Source organism: Herpailurus yagouaroundi, unplaced genomic scaffold, assembly GCF_014898765.1.
Source record: "Herpailurus yagouaroundi ecotype Mexico unplaced genomic scaffold, PumYag 220, whole genome shotgun sequence".
In the NCBI taxonomy this organism is placed as follows: Eukaryota; Metazoa; Chordata; class Mammalia; order Carnivora; family Felidae; genus Herpailurus; species Herpailurus yagouaroundi.
Window position 1 is genome coordinate 9,247,934 of NW_024412451.1, and position 14,690 is coordinate 9,262,623.

A 14,690-nucleotide genomic window follows, 5' to 3' on the forward strand; every position below is an offset into this window, starting at 1 on the left:
TCATGCCTCGAAGCAGGTCAGAGTTCCAATGTGGCTGGAGACTCCCCACCAGTGGGACAAACAGGTCACCAGCAATCACAAGTGTTGCATGTAGTGACAGCCTGTGTATCAGAGACAGAATCGAGCTTGGTCATCAGCTTCACTGTGGTCACTCTCTCCACGGAACAGGCAATAGTAAATCCTTCCCTATCAATCATTACTTTACGGGGCACCTGGGTGCCTCCGTCAGTTAAGTATCTGATTCTTGATTTTGGCTCAGGTCATGATCTCACAATTAGTGTGTTGAGCCCCCCATTGGGCTCTGTGCTGACAGCATGGAGCCTGCTTGGGGTTGTCTCTCTCTGTCCCTCTCTCTCTCTCTGCCCTTGCCCTGCTCTCTCTTCCTCCCTCTCAAAATAAACATTAAGAAAAATCCTTATCTTAAATGTAAATGAAATGTGCAGAACCACAGAGTGGCTGAATGCATGGAAAGCAAGATCTAACTGTATGCGGTCTACAAAAAAACCCACGTTAGATTGAAAGGCTCATGCAGACTGAAAGAGAAAGGATGGAAAAAGCTATCTCATGCAAATGGAAACCACAAGAGCAGGAGTGGCTATATTTATATCAGAGGAGGCTGATGTGAAGTCAAAAGCTATCCCTAAGGGCTCCCGGCTGGCTCAGTCAGTGAAGTGTACAACTCTTGATCTCAGAGTTGTGACTTCAAGCCCCACACTGGGTGTAGAGACTGATTAAAATAAATAACTTTTTTTTTAACGTTTTAAAAAAAAATTTTAATGTTTTTATTTATTTTTGAGAAGAGAAAGACAGAGCATGAGCAGGGGAAGGGTAGAGAGAGAGACACAGAATCCGAAGCAGGCTCCAGGCTCCGAGCCGTCAGCACAGAGCCCAACGCTGGTCTCAAACTCGAGCTGCGATATCATGACCTGAGCTGAAGTCGGATGCTTAACCGACTGAACCACCCAGGTGCCCCAGCATGGATTTATTTTAAAAGTACCTCTACGGACTCCGGAAATGTTGCCTTGTTTTGAAGACTGGTAGCAAGCAAGTTAATTTCCAAATTGCCATATACATGATTTTTTGTTTTTTGTTTTTTGTTTTTTTACAGTTGTATTTGTATTGCTTTTTTTTCAATATCTGAAGTTTATTGTCAAATTGGTTTCCATACAACACCCAGTGCTCATCCCAAAAGGTGCCCTCCTCAATACCCATCACCCACCCTCCCCTCCCTCCCACCCCCCATCAACCCTCAGTTTGTTCTCAGTTTTTAAGAGTCTCTTATGCTTTGGCTCTCTCCCACTCTAACCTCTTTTTGTTTTTTTCCTTCCCCTCCCCCATGGGTTTCTGTTAAGTTTCTCAGGATCCACATAAGAGTGAAACCATATGGTATCTGTCTTTCTCTGTATGGCTTATTTCACTTAGCATAACACTCTCCAGTTCCATCCATGTTGCTACAAAGGGCCATATTGCATTCTTTCTCATTGCCACGTAGGACTCCATTGTGTATATAAACCACAATTTCTTTATCCGTTCATCAGTTGATGGACATTTAGGCTCTTTCCATAATTTGGCTATTGTTGAGAGTGCTGCTATAAACATTGGGGTACAAGTGCCCCTATGCATCAGTACTCCTGTATCCCTTGGGTAAATTCCTAGCAGTGCTATTGCTGGGTCATACAGTAGGTCTATTATTAACTTTTTGAGGAACCTCCACACTGTTTTCCAGAGTGGCTGTACCAATTTGCATTCCCACCAACAGTGCAAGAGGGTTCCCGTTTCTCCACATCCTCTCCAGCATCTATAGTCTCCTGATTTGTTCATTTTGGCCACTCTGACTGGCGTGAGGTGATATCTGAGTGTGGTTTTGATTTGTATTTCCCTGATAAGGAGCGACGCTGAACATCTTTTCATGTGCCTGTTGGCCATCCGGATGTCTTCTTGAGAGAAGTGTCTATTCATGTTTTCTGCCCATTTCTTCACTGGGTTATTTGTTTTTCGGGTGTGGAGTTTGGTGAGCTCTTTATAGATTTTGGATACTAGCCCTTTGTCCGATATATACATGATTTTTTGAATGAAGATTTCATTGCAGAATCTATACATATTTCCTTGCTGCATAGATTACAAATCCATATCCACGATCCACACAAATTGCAATAAATTAAACGAGAGGTGGTCAGAATTGAAATAAGGGCCAGAACCACCAGTCAGTCTCCACAGGCTTGGCATGCACCTCAACGATTCTGCTGCTTGCTGGGTGGCTTGGTGTCAGACCTGTTTCTACTGCAGAAGTGCTTTTTCCCGGCACGAGCTCCTATCTGATCTCCTGACAGGTCTCGTTCCCTTTTAGACTCTGCATCTCAGACTGGAAGAGAAAATGCTCACCCAATTAATTCCTTCCTGCTGTCAGGGCCGTGGGCTCAGTGTGATGCTTGTAACAGCCAAAGCATGTTATAGTTCTGTGACATCACCCCCAACCCCTCACAAGTGCAATTATCTTCCCAACACTGTGACAGCACCCTTGGGGAGCGGAGAATATTTTTGAAAAACTTTGTCCCAGTTACCAATTGTCAAGCCTCTGGTAAACACCTACTAAGAGGCTGAGGAGTTTCGGAGACACTGTTTCTTTTCCATGATCCCTGGAGGGGGACAGGGTCTCACCTGAGAGCAGGAGATGCTGAGTCTGACACTCGAGGGACCCGCATGGCAGCACGCTTGCCTTCCTGTACTACCTGCTTCCCTGAGAGGTTCCTCCACCCCAAATCCAACTATCAGTCTTCAGGTTCCTGAGCTGCCCCACATTTTATGTTACGGGCAGGGAAATGCAATCACTCAAAGGATCCTCAGAAGAGATTTTCGATTTAGTAGTAGCAATGAGAAGAACATGATGTCAGTAACTAATAATGGAAATCACCGGGCTAATTTTCATCACCCAGAGCAAATAATCAGGAACCCTCGATAGGGTGAAATTTTTCCAGGAAAAGAAACTACTGATAATCGGCCCCAGTATAGATGGGGGGGAGGGGGGGGCGTCTAAATACAACAATATCTGCAGAAGCAAGGGAGAAGTTTATACAAGTATCCTGCCCAAATAAAAGCACCAGTATTAGACGGTTTAACATGGAGATTCTACCATTATTTTTATTTTTTTAATGTTTTATTTTATTTTTGAGAGAGAATGCAAGTGAGGGAGGGGTAGAGAAAAGGGGGGACAGAGGATGTGAAGTGGGCTCTGAGCTGACAGAAGCCAGCCTGATGCAGGGCTAGAACTCACAGACCGTGAGATCACAGCCTGAACCAAAGTCGGATGCTCAACCAACTGAACCACCCAGGTGCTCCTACCATTGTTTTAAATATCAGGTAAGCCCATGCTACCTACGCAAGGAAGTAGAACTTGCAGATAATTTTAGGACATTTAATAGAACATGGATACATGCAGCGCCTGGGTGGCTCAGTTGGTTAAGTGTCTGACTTCAGCTCAGGTCATAATCTCACATTTCGTGAGTTTGAACCCCACGTTGGTCTCTGTGCTGACAGCTCAGAGCCTGGAGCCTGCTTTGGATTCTGTGTCTCCCTCTCTCTCTCAAAGACAAAATAAACATTAAAAATTAAAAAAAAAAAAAAAAGAACATGGATACCAAAGCTTCTAAAATTGTACCAAAGAGAATACAACAGAAGGACCTCACATCTGCCTATAGATGCAAAAAAGTAAAATGAATACTAGCAAATATATTCCAACAGTCCACTAAAAAACAATAAATGACCAAGTGCAGTTTATCCCTGGGATCCAACAGTGATTGTAGTGATGTAGGTTATCATATATATAAAGATAAAAGTCCTAGGGAGCCTGGGTGGCTCAGTCAGTTAAGCATCCAACTCTTTTTTTTTTTTACATTTATTTATTTTTGATAGACAGAAAGAGACAGAGCACAAGTGGGGGAGGGGCAGAGAGAGAGGGAGACACAGAATCCAAAGCAGGCTCCAGGCTCCGAGCTGTCAGCGCAGAGCCCGAGGCGGGGCTGGAACTCACAAACAGCAAGATCATGACCTAAGCTGAAGTCAGACCCTTAACCGACTGAGCCACCTAGGCGCCCCAGGCATCCAACTCTTGATCTCAGCTCAGGTCTTTATCTCGGTGTCGTGAGTTCAAGTCCCGCATTGGGCTCTATGCTGGGTATGAAGCCTCATGAAAAAAAAAAAAAGAAAGAAAAAAAGAAAGAAAAAGAAAAAAAAAGATAAGACCTCTATTTGGCAGAATTTAACATGCATTAATGTTAAATGAAGACACTTAAAAATGAAGAATCAATGGACCTTTTCTAACCTGACAAAATAGTCTTCATCCTACTCATGGAAAGCACTAGAAAGCATCCTACTAAGGTCAGAAACAACACCAAGAAGTATAAGATTGCCTGTCCTGGCTGTCGAACATTGCACTGGAAATACAGCCAACACAAATTCGAGCACTGTAAGAATTCAAACACAGATGTGTGTGATTATTTGCAGGCGATATAATTATATACCTGGAGGGCGCCTGGGTGGCTCAGTCGGTTGAGCATCCACTTCGGCTCAGGTCATGATCTCACAGTCTGTGAGTTCAAGCCCCGCATCGGGCTCTGTGCTGACAGCTCAGAGCCTGGAAACTGCTTCGGACTCTGTGTCTCCCTCTCTCTCTGCCCCTCCCCCGCTCACACTCTGTTTCTCTCTCTCTGTCAAAAATAAATAAAACATTTTTTTAGAAATTAAAAAAAATTTATATGCCTGGAACCACAAAAGAACTGAGGGAAACTCCTATTACAAAAAAACAAAGAGGGGCTCCAGGTGGCTCAGTTGGTTGAGCATCTGACTTTGGCTCAGGCCATGAGTTCGAGCCCCACATCGGGTCTGTGCTGTCAGCACAGAACCTGCTTCAGATCCTTTGTCCCTGTCTATCTGCCCTCTCTTTCCACTCACCTCTCTCAAAAATAAATAAACTTTAGGGGTGCCTGGGTGGCTCAGTCGGTTAAGCATCCGACTTCAGCTGAGGTCATGATCTCACGGTTCGTGGGTTCGAGCCCCGCATCGGGCTCTGTGCCAACAGCTCAGAGCCTGGAGCCTGTTTCAGATTCTGTGTCTCCTTCTCTCTCTGCCCCTCCCCTGTTCACGCTCTGTCTCTGTCTCAAAAATAAATAAACATTAAAAAAATTTTTTTTTTCTAATAAATAAATAAACTTTAAAAAAAAAATCCACAGAGGGGATGCTTGGGTGGCTCAGCTGGTTAAGCGTCCAGCTCTTGACTTTGGCTCAGGTCATGATCTCACAGTTCATGGGTTCAAGCCCCACATCAAGTTTGGAATTCTCTCTCTCCCTCTGTCTCTCTCGGCCCCTCTCTGCTCACGCTCTATCTCAAAAATAAATAAACATTTAAAAAAATACACAGAGAGAGTATGACATTAGCACAGAGAAAACAATGGTCTTCATATAGACAATTATTTACAAGTTATGATTTAAAGGCAGGCTACAATCACAAAGGGATAGTGTAAAAATGAAAAACCTATAAATAACCTTCACCAGAATGACCAGTGGGTGATTCTCCAGAGGGGGGGGGGGGGTCTAAGGAGATGTATGGTGTGTCCCCCTCTGTGAGGGGACAATGCTGGAGCTGAGACAAGATTAAAGAGCCTGATTCAGCCACGCTAAGAGGGAGCGGCTGGTGCCTCCAAATACACGACAAAGCTATCACCTGGTCTGCAGTGAGGAAGGACAAAGTGTGTTGGAACGACAGAAATATGTCCCATATGCCAGGAGTGTGTGTGGAAGGGAATTGTTGGGAGAAGGAAAGTGACAGGCAGTCATGGACCACGTTACGGAAAGCTGCCTTGGTCCAACAACTGAATTTCAAACTAAGAGCAGTCAGAGACCATGGGGGGAATTTAGTAGGGAGGTGATAATCCGCAGTTTGTAAAAGGTTTCTCTGGGACTGCAATGGAAGTGAGACTTAAGAGGGAAAAGAGATTCGCCAGCAAGTTGCTGATATAGACCAGGAAAAGTTTTAACAACTCTGATAATGGGGAAGGATATCCAAAGTAATTTCCTGTTGACTTGGATATGTGGGTGAGAGAAATGAGAGTGCCAAGGATGGTTAGTTTGGGATTAAATGGTTGTATGGTGTCCTTAATCCACATGAAGACCAGAGGAAGAAACCAAGGTGAAGGAGGAACATGATGTCCCATCTTGGGTATATTAAGGGATGAGATGCATTTCATCCCTCTAAGTAAAACCCTAGTAATGTATCACCATGTGGACAAGAATGAGCATCTCTCGGGGCACCTGGCTGTCTCAGTCTGCGAAGCATGTGACCCTTGATCTCGGGGTAGTGGGTTTGAGCCCTACATTGGATATAGAGGTTACCTAAAAGTAAAATATTAAAAAAAAAAAAAAAAAAGAGGATCTTTCCACAACAAGGACTGTCATCCCAACGTATAGGTGGGGAGACTTCTATTCTTTCCTGTGTAGACTTCTGAGGTACCACCTACTAATTTCATTTGCGAGCATGAATTTTAATGTTTACTACATGTCAAGAGGTAAGGGTCTGGGGCGCCTGGGTGGCTCAGTCGGTTAAGTGTCTGACTTCAGCTCAGGTCACGATCTCGCGGTTCATGAGTTCGAGCCCCGCGTCGGGCTCTGGGCTGATGGCTCAGAGCCTGGAGCCTGCTTCCGATTCTGTGTCTCCCTCTCTCTCTGCCCCTCCCCCATTCATGCTCTGTCTCTCTCTGTCCCAAAAATAAATAAACGTTAAAAAAAAATTTTTTTAAAAAGAGGTAAGGGTCTTACAAATATTAACTGACTCATCCTCATTAACAACTCTGTGAGGAAGCTACTGCTAATTCCCACTCTGCCACTGAGGGATCCGAGGCCTTCAAGAGGTTAAGAAACTTGTTGAGGTCACATGATCGTCAAGTCAGAAATGGAAATCATGGGATGCCTGGGTGGCTCCCTCTCTCTCTGCCCCTCCCCTGCTCACTCTCTCTTTCTCTCTCTCTCTCAAAAATTAATAAACATTTAAAAGAGAGAGAGAGAAAGAAATGGAAATCAAACATCTGGATCCACAATTCCATACTCTTAGCCTCAACCCGGGAACGTCTGTTTGCCATCACCCCTCACCCAAAGAGAACCCCCTCTGAACTTCATAGCATTCTCGGGGCCCACATCAGCAGCATATTCCATATTCCTTCCTTCTTTTTTAATTTTTATTTACTTTTGAGAGAGAGAGCATGAGAGGGTGAGGAGCAGAGAGGGGACACAGCCCCAACGCGGGGCTCAAACTCACAAACAGTGAGATCATGACCTGAACTGAAGCCGAACGCTTAACCGACTAAGCCACCCAGGAGCCCTGATATTCTTTTCACTACAGTGAGGTGAGGGCTTGTTTCTAGGCCACCACCAAGATTCTCTGCCTCCTGCTTTCAGCCATGAACTGCCTGCTATTAAAGAGTCTGTCCTCTGGAACATAATCTTCCAGTGAGTTTTCTGCCCTGACACAATACAGCCCACTTCCCAGAGCATCCTTATTCCTTCCTGTACTGTCTACCAAAGCAACTCCAACATTTCTCCTTGATCTGAGAGTTTGGCCGTTGTTTCTTCCGGGATTCTGAGAGACACTCCAGCACCAAAACAGCCCCAACTTCTGGGGTCCTTGCTGGAGGGTTAAATCCAACGTACTGAGCAACAGAATGAATGAGATTTTGTTTATCCAGCCCTACATCCCTGCCCTCTTCATCAAACTTCCATAAATCGAATCCCCAGAGTATTCCCTTGGCCCCTGCCATACATTCCAGCTACTTACAACTCTTCATGTTCATTCCTCCCTTAGCATTCCTGGCATGTCCAGAGCCAAGATATACTGAGATTTAGGGCCAGATGGGTCTAACATCCAGGAGAGGAAGTGGGAGAAGCTCCGGAGGGGATACTTGCTGCATCGTGCACAAAATCCTCTGCAGCATCTTCCAACACGGCAGCAGAGCCAGTCGCCCTTACTGGGAGAGAACGGGCCACCTCTACGCCCCAGAAGTTCCCTGGGATGTTGTAAAGTCAACATCTCCAGATGTTCCCATCCAGATGTCCCTACCCCAGTTTTCAGGACGCCAGGTTTTTCCGACCAGACCCCAATCGTAGCCTAACAGACTTATCATGGCAGAGCATTCAAGCATCTCTAGAGCTCGGCGATACTCACAATTACGTCTAAACCCTGCCATTGGATCGTGCCTTCTCTTCCACTACAGATGACAATGAGGGCTTCTTTGTAGGCTACAACCAAGTCTCTCTGGCTCTTTTAGCCATTAGCTAGTTGCTATTAACTTTTAGTCTCTCACTTTCCTTACGCAGGCACTCAGTAAAACTCAGTAACCAGGCAACTCAGCTGTCTTTCAAATATCTGAATCATCACACCTGGTCAGCACTAGTGGAATCCTTAGAAAGGGAGTGAGCTCTGTGCCCCACCTACTGATGAGAACAACATCCTCTTTACCTGTCAGTGGGGGAACCAGTCCCAAATTCCCATCTTTCCACCTGGCTTCTCAGGCTGCTCTCAAGCACAAGTTTTGCTAAGATGGTCCTCAGAGAAGTAGATGCCCAGATGAGATTAAACATTCAAGGGATTAAGGGGCATCTGGGTGGCTCAGTCGGTTAAGTGTCTGACTTAGGCTCCAGTCATGATCTCATGGTTCCTGAGTTCAAGTCCCACATCGGTCTCTGTGCTGCCAGTGGAGAGGTGCTTCAGATCCTCTGCTCCTCCCCTGCTCTCTCTCTCTGTCAAAAATAAATAAACTTAAAAAAACACACACACACATTCAAGGAACTTATTAGGGGAAATGACTGAAAAGAAATAGAGAAGGAGCCAGGCAGGGACAGAGTCTTCAGAAAGCAATGTAAGTCTGACTCCCCCTAGTGGACAGTGAAGGTTGAGGGAATTTTTGTAGACCTGTGTGCAGCATAAGCATGGTTCTACAGAGTGTCAGGGAGTTCTTGAGCCCACCAAAGACTTAAATCTTGGGAAAGGAAAAGAATTATTAGGATAATCAGGTGTCTGTTCACATTTAATTACATTCCTTCAGAGACAGGGCACAGACGGATGTCTGCTCTTTTCTATAACTGGCAATACTAACAATATCTTTTTTAATTTTTTAATATTTATTTATTTTTGAGAGAGAGACAGAATGTGACTGGGGGGGGGGGGGGGGCAGGCAGAGAGAGAGAGAGGGAGACACAGAATCTGAAGCAGGCTCCAGGCTCTGAGCTGTCAGCACAAAGCCGGACATGGGGCTCAAACTCACAAGCCATGAGTTCATGACCTGAACCAAAGTTGGACACTCAACCGACTGAGCCACCCAGGCGCCCCACAGCATTTCTGATTTAGCATTTTATGTGCATACTGTACAGCTTCAAAGTTATAACATATTGTGAAAACAAACAGCAAGTGACCCACCCTTGTGTTGCAGCCATATACTGGTCAGGTGTCAGGAGCTAGTAAGAACCCAGGGAGTGGAGACCTCAGGGTCAGGTCATCTGCATTCTGTCCTGTTTTCACTGCTCTGCTCCCTCCCCCACAATCCCCCCACACTCCATTTGAATCCCAGGCCTTGCCCTCTCCCACAAGACCCCACTCTTCTAGTCCCAGTGGACTAACTCAAGACTCTTACTTTCATGGACAAGAACACCCTCCCTGACTTCTTCTTGCTCTTTTGGACTGAAGCTAGGCGGCACAGGCATGGCTGTTGCACTGGCCCTCAAGCGTTCTCCAACTGCAGGGGTCCCATGCCGCATCTCTAACTTCTGAATGGCCTCTGACTCTCCATGCTGCCTTTACCTGGAAACATGGATCAATGCCAGATCCATGGCACTTGACTGTTCTTCCATTGGCCAGAAACTCAAGCACAACATCCTCCTCCACTGGGGTGAAGAAGAATTCTTGGTAGATGAGTGATTAGGTAAACTTGTCTGGGCCCCATTACTATTTCAGACCAATCTGGTGTGTTTGTTTCATTTTGTCTTTCTTCCAAGAGCCTTTTTTTTTTTTAATTTTTTTTTAATGTTTATTTATTTTTGAGAGAGACAGAGACAGAATGTGAGTGGGTTAGGAGCAGAGAGAGAGGGAGACACAGAAGCAGAAGCAGGCTCCAGGCTCTTGAGCTGTCAGCACAGAGCCCGACGCGGGGCTCGAACACACGAGCCGTGAGATCATGACCTGAGCCGAAGTCGGACGCTCAACCGACTGAGCCACCCAGGCGCCCCTCCAAGAGCTTTTTACATTAAAATTTTTTTTTAATTTTGTTTAAATCTAAGTTAATTAACATACAGTGTAATAATGTTTTCTGGAGCACCTGGGTGGCTCAGTCGGTTGAGTGTCCAACTTTGGCGCAGGTCATGATTTCATGGTCTGGGCATTCGAGCCTGTGTTGGGCTCTGTGCTGACAGCTCGCGGAGCCTGGCGCCTGCTTCTGTTTCTGTGTCTCCCTCTCTCTGCCCCTCTCCCACTCACGCTCTGTCTCTGTCTCTGAAAAATAAACATTAAAATTTTTTTTCATTAAAAAAAATAATGGTTTCAGTAGAATTCATTGATTCATTGCTTTCATACAACACCCGGTGCTCATCACAAGTGCCCTCCTTAGTACCCATCACCCATCTAGCCCATCCCCAACCCACCTCCCTCCACCAACCCTCAGTTTGTTCTCTATTGTTAAGAGTCTCTTGTAGTTTGTTCCCGTCTCCTCTTTCCCCCTCCATATGTCCATCTGTTTTGTTTCTTAAATTCCACATATGAGTGAAATCATATGATTTTTGTCTTTCTCTGACTTATTTCACTTAGCATAACACATTCTGGTTCCATCCATGTTGTCGCAAATGGCAAGATTCCATTTTTTTTATCACCAAGTAATATTCCATTGTACATACATATAACACATCTTCTATATCCACCCATCAGGCAATGGACATTTGGGCTTTTTCCATAATTTAGCTATTATTGATAGTGCCGCTATAAACATTGGGGTGCATATGCCCCTTTGAATCTGGATTTTTGTATCCTTTGGATAAATACCTAGTAGTGCAATTTCTGGGTTGTAAAGTAGCTCTATTTTTAATTTTTTGAGGAACCATCATACTGTTCTCCAGAGTGGCTGCACCAGTTTGCATTCTGATGTGTTTGTTTTGTGTGTGTGTGTGTGTGTGTGTTTGTGTGTGTGTGTGTATGTAAATGAGATGGTCTGTTGACTGCTAATTGCAAATTATCTGACTACAGCATTCCCTTCTCTGTCCAAATTTTCATTTTCACCCCAAGTGTTTCCGGGTTCCATGTATCATGCTCTACCTCCTAAAGACATGACTCCCAGAGTCAGCTGGGATTCCACACGATTCCAGCCATTCTGGATCTTAGGGGGAGTGGCATTTTTCAGGTGGGAAAGATGTCGTGAGATGGAACTAGAGGTCACCTTCCTAGATGTGTGGTCTTGAGTTAATCTATAAAGGATCAACATTTTCAAATGGAAGTTAGATCCTATAATTGCTATGCATAAAATTTTGCAAATAAGATGTTCAGTATATCACTTATAATAAAAATGGGATATATATCTGAAAACAGGGATTGATTAAATTATACTATTACACATGAAAAGTGAGATAAAATTGGCAGTCTACAAATGAAAAGGTAATTTATACATCGTGTATGTCAACTATACTTCAATTTTTAAAAAGGTAACTTACACAAACAAAAATTATTTATTTCCATCTTAGAAAACAGCCTTTTTAAAGGTGACACAAAATTCAAGCATTAATGGAGGAATAAATTTGAATGCAACAATATTTTTAAATGGTTCATAAGACAGCCAAATTAAATTTAAAAGGCAAATGAAAAACTAGAAGTTGTATCTACAACCACAGAGAAAAGCTTATTTCTTGAAACTACTAAAAAAAAAAAAAAAGGCAACAAATCAGAGAGAACTTAGCCTAATAAAAGTGGGCAAACTTTATGAACACATGAAAAGATGCTCAATCGTAGTCACAAATAGGGAAATGCAATTTAAAACTAATTTAAATACCTTTATATTCCGAATATTTTCAAACTATTTGATTATTTCTCTTTTTTTTAATGTTTATTTCTTTTTTAAGGGGGAGACAGAGAGCCAGTGGGGGAGGGGCAGACAGAAAGACACAATCTGAAGCAGGCTCCAGTCTCTGAGCGGACAGCACAGAGCCCGATGCGGGGCTCGAACCCACCAACCGTAAGATGACGACCTGCGCTGAAGTCAGATTCTTAACTGACTGAGCCACGCAGGTGCCCCATATTTGATTGTTTCTCATTGAGAATATATTCATTAGGGATATTAGGGTTTCTGGACCAAATATGGCAGACCGGGGTTTCCTCCACACACCACCAAGCAATTCTGACACTATCTACAGATAGCATCAGATTCCGAGTATTAAGGGTTCGGTCCTACATGACAGCCTCCCCAACCCCCATCTCTCACCCCATCCCCCCACTTCCCCCCTCCCCCACTTCTGATGCCAGCCTCAAGCCACAGGCTGCCACCTGTGCTTCTGATTAACTGGCTACAGATTATAGGTGCCAACAACCTTCTTCTCAGGTTCAATTAATTTGCTAGAGCGGCTCAGAGAACACAAGGAAACACTTACCAGGTTTTTGAAGGACACGAATCAGCAGCCACATGAAGAGCTACATAGGTCCAAGTTACTCAACAAAGGAGCCTCTGTCTTCGTGGAGTCTGGGCGCAGTTTAGTGGCACGTGGGGTGTTGAGGTTTCCCAAACGTGCAAAGTCGCCATAACAGGACCAGAAGCTGGGCTCTTGGATTTTTACAGAGGCTTTATTACATAGTCATGAATGACTCAGTCACCAGCTACTGGCTGATTCAACCGTCGGCCGCTCTCCCCTCCGCAGAGGTCAGGGGGTGGGACTAAAATTTTCAACCCTCTAATCACAGGGTTGATCCTGCCGGCTACCAGCCTCTGCCCTTGGGTGGAGCCTAAAAGTCATCTTCATTAATAATGAGGCTGTCACTTCACTCCTATGGCTCTGAAGCATTTTTAGAAACCGTGGGTGAAAACCAAGCAGATCTGTGAAATAAATTTTGGTCATCTGAATGACCAAATACATATTTCATATAAATCATTATGTCGCAGGGAGAGAATTCTCAAGAGATGTTGAAGCCATCACTGTGTTACATCTAATTACCCAAAATGAGAAAAATTAGTAAACTGGACCTGAAATGGGATGTTTGTGGTGCAGGAAAACTGTGGAAAGAAATCGAGCTTTCTGAAAGATAGCATTTTGGAAGGAATCTGTTTTCCCTCCTCCTATCTTTCTGATATTGATGCAAAATAAACAAACCTTGTATTATTATTATTATTATTATTATTATTATTATTATTATTATTATCTTAAAGAAATAGGAAAAGAGTTTTATTCCAGCCCAAGTTGGGACAGCTGCCCAGGACACACAATCTTCACAAAGTAGAGTGCTCTGGGGAGAAAACATTTAGTGCAGGGCAATGTATGCTGTTTTGTACATGAAAAGTTACAAATCATGACAGGGCGCCTGGGTGGCTCAGGCAGTTAAGCATCTGTCTTTTGATTTCAGCTCCGGTCAAGATCTCATGGTTTGTGAGTAAAAGCCCTACCTCGGGCTCACTGCTGTCAGCCTGGGGCCTGCTTTGGATCCTCTGTCTCCCTCTCTCTCTGCCCCTCCCCTGCCTCTCTCTCAAAAATAAATAAACATTAAAAAAGAAAAAGATGTAAACGCATTCTAATAATAAGACCATGACTACCGGGGGCGATGGCTGCCATGCTGTCTACAATACTCCATTCAAGGTGCTTCTTTCCATGTTAGGTTTACAACACCATCCAGGACTGGATGAAGAAGGGAAGGGAGCTGTGTACAGCTCTGACATGGTAGGGTCCTACCAGAGAGACACCTTCAAGTCCAGAGGCTCAGCAAGTGCCCTGCTACAGCCCCTGCTTGACAACCAGGTTAGTTTTAAGACCACGCAGAATGTGGAGCATATCCCACTGTCCTTGGACATAGCCATGATGCGGCTGGTGAAAGACGCCTTCATTTCCGCAGCTGAGAGGGACGTGCACACTGGGGATGCACTCACAATCTGCATCGTGACCAAGGAGGGCATTAGGGAGGACACTGTTTCCCCAAGGAAGGGTTGATTTGTGTGCTGTTATCGTTAATCACTGCAAAACTGGTTGACTTTGGGAACACCTGGGTGGCTCAGTAGGTTAAGCGTCCCACTTTGGCTGAGGTCGTGATCTCAAAGTTCATGGGTTCTAGCCCCGTATCAGGCTGTCTGCTGTCATTGGAGAGCCTGCTTCAGATCATCTGTCTCCCTCTCTCTCTCTCTCTCTCTCAAAAATAAATATCTCTCTGCCCCTCCCCCACTCACACTCTCCCTCTCTCTCAAAAATAAATAAACATTTTTTAAAAAACTGGTTAATTTTTGGGGCGCCTGGGTGGCGCAGTCGGTTAAGCGTCCGACTTCAGCCAGGTCACGATCTCGCGGTCCGTGAGTTCGAGCCCCGCGTCGGGCTCTGGGCTGATGGCTCGGAGCCTGGAGCCTGTTTCCGATTCTGTGTCTCCCTCTCTGCCCCTCGCCCGTTCATGCTCTGTCTCTCTCTGTCCCAAAAATAAATAAACATTG